Source organism: Chiloscyllium punctatum, chromosome 41 (genome assembly GCF_047496795.1).
Source record: "Chiloscyllium punctatum isolate Juve2018m chromosome 41, sChiPun1.3, whole genome shotgun sequence".
Taxonomy (NCBI): domain Eukaryota; kingdom Metazoa; phylum Chordata; class Chondrichthyes; order Orectolobiformes; family Hemiscylliidae; genus Chiloscyllium; species Chiloscyllium punctatum.
The window spans coordinates 68,426,237-68,431,807 of NC_092779.1; the positions used below are offsets into that span (position 1 = coordinate 68,426,237).

General features: G+C 44.1%; 1 non-coding gene across 1 annotated transcript; it reads right to left on the reverse strand.

Annotated features, from left to right (window-relative positions):
* Positions 1–1,908: 1,908 nt before the first annotated feature.
* trnai-aau (transfer RNA isoleucine (anticodon AAU)) lies at positions 1,909–1,982 on the reverse strand. Its single transcript has one exon. It is a non-coding gene; the product is annotated as a tRNA-Ile (tRNA).
* Between the last annotated feature and the right edge of the window lie 3,589 nt (positions 1,983–5,571).

A 5,571-nucleotide genomic window follows, 5' to 3' on the forward strand; every position in this document is an offset into this window, starting at 1 on the left:
TCACGACTTTATTTTTTACCTTTCTGCATATGATACATCCCTCGCATATGTGTTTAGCAATTGTATATATTCCTTTACATCCATATGCCCTAAGAACTAAAAGATACGTTGCTTGTACAGCCCAATGGCTGCCTTGATGTAGGACAGCCATAATTTCTCGCATCATCATTTTGTTTAACATTTCCCTTCCATCAGGTAACATCCAATGCCCATCTGCTGTTTTTTTCAGCCCCAAAATCTGTCAATTCTTTTTCAATTCTTTCAGTAAATATAAGAGCTTCCGGGGATCAGGAACAGGAGATATTAGGGAATGAATTAGCACTCCTTGTGTGTCCAGGCCTGCTTCCTTATCCACTTTATCGCCTAATCTTTTCCCCCTAACCTCTGGTTCATTTCCTTTCTGATGACCATTTCCATGCACTACCGCTATTTCTCAGGGAAGTAATAGGGATTACAAGACCCGTTTAATCAACTCCTCGTGTGCAAATTCCTTCCCCCGGCTATTGATCAGTCCTTTTTCCTGCCATATCTTTCCGAAAGTGCCAACACCAAATACTTATTTAGAGTCTCTGTATGCTGCTCCCTCTTTATTTTCTAAAGCCCTAAGGACACTTTCCAATGCATAGAGTTCGCAGGTCTGAGCTGATCACCCATTTGGCAACCTTCCTGCCTCTACCACACCACCTTCCATCCCGTCTACAAGTACATACCCATTACGTCTTTTCCCTTCAGTCACCCGGGATGATCTGTCTATAAACAGTCAGGCTCCTGCATGAAGCGGAACATTTCTCAGGTCCATGAAGACTTAGTTTGGTATTCTATAATGTCAGGGCAGTCGTGCCCTGGATTCTAAGGATATTCTCCTTCCCCTTTCCAAAGAAAGGCAGCTGGATTTAAAGAATTATGCGTGACCAACACTAGATCATCCTTTCCTACTAATATTGCCTCATATTTCAGAACCCGCGAATCTGTCAACCATCACCCAGCTTTTTGGTTTAGGATCATTCTCACTTGGTGTGGAGTGCTTACTAGTGTAACCACCCAAGTGTAAGCTTCCTGCTTTCCTCCACCAACAGTGCAGTGGCAGCCACGGCCTGCACACACTCAGGCCTGCCCTGGGATACTGGATCCAATAGCTTTGAAAGATATGCTACTGGCTGTTTCATTACTCCCCACCTCTGGGTTAATACTCCCAAAGCCGCGCTCTTCATATAAAGTAGCAAAGAGATGGAAAGGTTTATCTAGAGAAGGTAAGGCTGACCCGGGGGCATGGATCAGATCTCTTTTAAATTCTTAAATAGTTCTTTTTCCTCTTCTTCCCAACTCAGACTCAGCGTGTTATAAATAGCTCCATAATACTCCCCCTTTGTTTTTATCTTTATCTTTAATCAGTTAGACTGGAAACGTCAGCTCTTTTCTCTCCTTGCATATGGTGCCAGACCTGCAGAGATTTTCCAGCATTTTCTCTTTTGGTTTCAGATTCCAGCATCCGCAGTAATTTGCTTTTATTAATGGCTCTATGATATTGCTGGTGATATGATAACTCCAGTGTCGATGCATGAGAGGTGAGCAAGCGAACGAATTCCCTCTGGAAGTCGTGTGACAAGTATTAACAGAGATCCAGGAAAATAACACGAACGAATCTTTGATTGAATTGAAGCGTGAACTCTGGTTCTCCTCCGAGACGGTGCCAGGTCTGCCTCATACTGCACATATTTCATGTTTTGCATTTGTTGGTGAAAACAACTGAGACTGGTTGCTTCGCTGCAGGCAACATCCACCAGTCATCACGGGTACGGCGATCAAGTCGTGCGTCTAACCCTGTCAAATGTTTTATTGCGCAGATGGCGCTTCCAGCTTTGTGGAGCACGTCATTTGGAAACACAGCAACCACGCAAGCGCTGCATGTGGTCAGTGTGGGGATCGAACCCACGACCTTGGCGTTATTAACACCACGCTCTAACCAGCTGAGCTAACCGACCAACGCGGGCGGCCCAGCGAAAGCAAATGCCTATATTGCCGGTGCTCACAACCACGGCTGCTCTGCATTTTCTGCTTCTCATCGATCGCACGATAGTCTGAAGTATTTCCTTTCGTTGCAAAGCTTTTCAACAAAAAAAAACATTTACTTTTCCGAACGCGCATACTCGAATTAACCATTTGCTCTGATATCTAAAATTAAGCACAAAGTCCGGACGCATGCAATTTCAATCGCAACGCCACCAGCTCAGCTGCAGCTTCTCACGTTGACAAATTTCGTCTGGAGAACCGTACCTTCAACGATCGCTCACTGTTGTTCTGGATACTCACAGACCTTTGGAGTCAGGGTTACGTGCTGCTGATTAACTGCTACGATCCTTATGCCAAATACATTTGAATTGTAATCTATCAGTGGGGTTCTTTCTGCTCCCGAACGACGCAGTTGCTTTGGTGTCAGCAACAGCTCAGAAGTCAATTGCACATTTTGCTCAATGACTCATGTTGCTTATGAAATCTTCGTTTGACAGCATATTTAGCAAGTTGTCAGGCTTTCCTGCAGAGTTTGTCAGCGACAGGTCAGCTGCTAAAATGATTGCTTGAGACAGCATGCTACATCATCCTACATTTGAAAATGGAAAAGGTGTAAACGTTTACAGGCTGAACACTCGCTCACTATTTCGCCTGGCGTGTCAGAGGCTGGGAGCTGATCTTACGGAGGTTTTTCAATCATGAGGGGAATGAATCGGTTAAATAGACAAGTTCCTTTCGCTCAGGTGGGGCAGTTCAGAACTAGAGGGTATAAATCTGGTGTGGGAGGGTGAGAATTCGAAAGGCAGTGAGGGGCAACGGCTGCACGCAGAGGGTGGTGCGTTTCTGGAATAAATTACCAGGACGCTGGTGATGGATGGTATAATTCCAATACTGTTAAGGAATCTGGGCGTGTACTTGAATAGGAAAGGGTTAGAGAGAAATGGGTCAAGTGCATGCAATCGCGGCTGGAACAGTTGAGGATATCTGTTCGGAATGGACGAGTGCGACCGAAGACTGTGTTTTCAGTGCTGTCCATATCTAATGGCTCTATGATAGTGCAGGTGAAATGATAAAAAAGATAAATAAAAAAAAAGAAGTAAAATTGTCTGAAGTTGTTAAATTCTAACAACTTCAGGTAATTTTATTTCAATTATTTTATTTAACTTTTTTAGTTGTGTTTTTTTTTCACTGTTCTGTACCTCTTTTGTCTTGACTGTCTCTCTTTCTCTCGCTCCCCACTATCTCAATACCTTTTTCCTCTCCTCTTCCCGCTTTGCTACCCTTCTCCCCTGTTTTCAATTTTGTCTCTGCTTCACCATTCACTCACATATTTTGTCACATAGCGCTGGCTTCAGCCTTGGTCATTCACGCCTCTTAATCTCCCTTTAATCTCTCCATGCACTGTCATTATTACCTTTGCATCTGGAGCCTTGACTCACCTTCTCTCAGCGTGGTATAAATAGCTCCATAATACTCCCCCTTTGTTTTTATCTTTATCTTTAATCAGTTAGACTGGAAACGTCAGCTCTTTTCTCTCCTTGCAGAGATTTTCCAGCATTTTCTCGTTTGGTTTCAGATTCCAGCATCCGCAGTAATTTGCTTTTATTAATGGCTCTATGATATTGCTGGTGATATGATAACTCCAGTGTCGATGCATGAGAGGTGAGCAAGCGAAAGAATTGCCTCTGGAGGTCGTGTGACAAGTATTAACAGAGATCCAGGAAAATAACACGAACGAATCTTTGATTGAATTGAAGCGTGAACTCTGGTTCTCCTCCGAGACGGTGCCAGGTCTGCCTAATACTGCACATATTTCATGTTTTGCATTTGTTGGTGAAAACAACTGAGACTGGTTGTTTTGCTGCAGTCATCACGGGTACGGCGATCAAGTCGTGCGTCTAACCCTGTCAAATGTTTTATTGCGCAGATGGCGCTTCCGGCTTGGTGGAGCACGTTGTTTGGAAACACATGGATTCAAGCCCGAGTACGCAGACTATTACCTCGGTCTCTAGATTATCAATCCTATGAAATTACCGCTAGACCAACGCAGAAAGCCATAAAAGCGGATCTTTAACAATAAAATGTCTTTTCACCAGAACTGCCCTGGGTATTTTACATGAGCCTGACACTACAATTGTCTCTGGTCAGTAAAAGCTGTGACAAAGTGATTGATTTCACAACCGTGGTATCCAAATGGATTGATTTGTTTGAAGGTCCCGATGGTGGGATTGGGGCACGTTCACCCAACAACAGTGACCGCAGCAGCAGCACAGACAGAACAGTATGGATGTGAAAGAGAGTGATAGATTGGGCATTGCCTCAGAGAAATGGGGGGACGGACGGAAAGGAGGTTTAATGATCGTGGGAAGGACCGGAATCTCTGACAACGGGTGCGTTTGAATTCTGATATATGAAACGCAGAGATGTAAGAGAGCGGAATTTGAAGGTAAAGCAATTAATTTCTTAGCATGTGTCACAAAAGGACAACGGAGAGAACACTTCGTGCTGTGATTTCGTTTCAAATCGAGGTTGCTGTGGTCACAATGCAAAATACCGACAACCACGATCACAGTAACCACAGAACAGGATGCTTGAAAGCAGCAATAAGTATACTAGCAGAGGAAATGTTCGGAAGAATAACACATGTACAATATCAGTACTCAGTGAACAGTGACAGACATGTGGGAACTGAGAATGAGCTGAATCTTTCAGTTCCATGTCTTCAGAGGCTGTGGAGATAACTTGAATGAGAATGTTGAAAAATTAGATGATCGATTCCGACAAAACATCAAAGACTCGGGGGACAGTACAGGATATTGTTGAAATGTATGCTTCAATAGCATTTCACCTTAACATCGGCACAGCCGCTCATCTCCAACCGGAAATGGAGATGGGAAAAACTGCGCAGTTACTCTCTGGCTCCAGTGATGCAATTGGTGAGCGAAATGTCCTTCTATGATGGAATAGAGGCGCAGAAAATTACGAGGTTGAGTGTGCTCCTGCTCAGGGGAATGCTTGTCCCCTTTTGTACGATCATAGCGATTTACACTGCATCTCTCTATGACAGCTGAGTGGCACAAGTGGAGCGTGTTGAGCCCTTAACTTGCAGACACCAAAGAAACTGAGTCGTTCGGGAGCAGAAAGAACCCCACTGATCGATTACAATTCAAATGCATTTGGCATAAGGTTCGTAGCAGTTAATCAGTAGCACATAACCCTGACTCCAAAGCTCTGTGCGTATCCAGAAGAACAGTGAGCGATCGTTGAAGGTACGTTTCTCCAGACGAAATTTGTCAACGTGAGAAGCTGCAGCTGAGCTGGTGGCGTTGCGATTGAAATTGCATGCGTCTGGACATTGTGCTTAATTTTAGATATCAGAGCAAATGGTTAACTCGAGTATACGCGTTCGGAAAAGTAAATGTTTTTTTTTGTTGAAAAGCTTTGCAACGAAAGGAAACACTTCAGACTATCGTGCGATCGATGAGAAGCAGAAAATGCAGAGCAGCCGTGGTTGTGAGCACCGGCAATATAGGCATTTGCTTTCGCTGGGCCGCCAGCGTT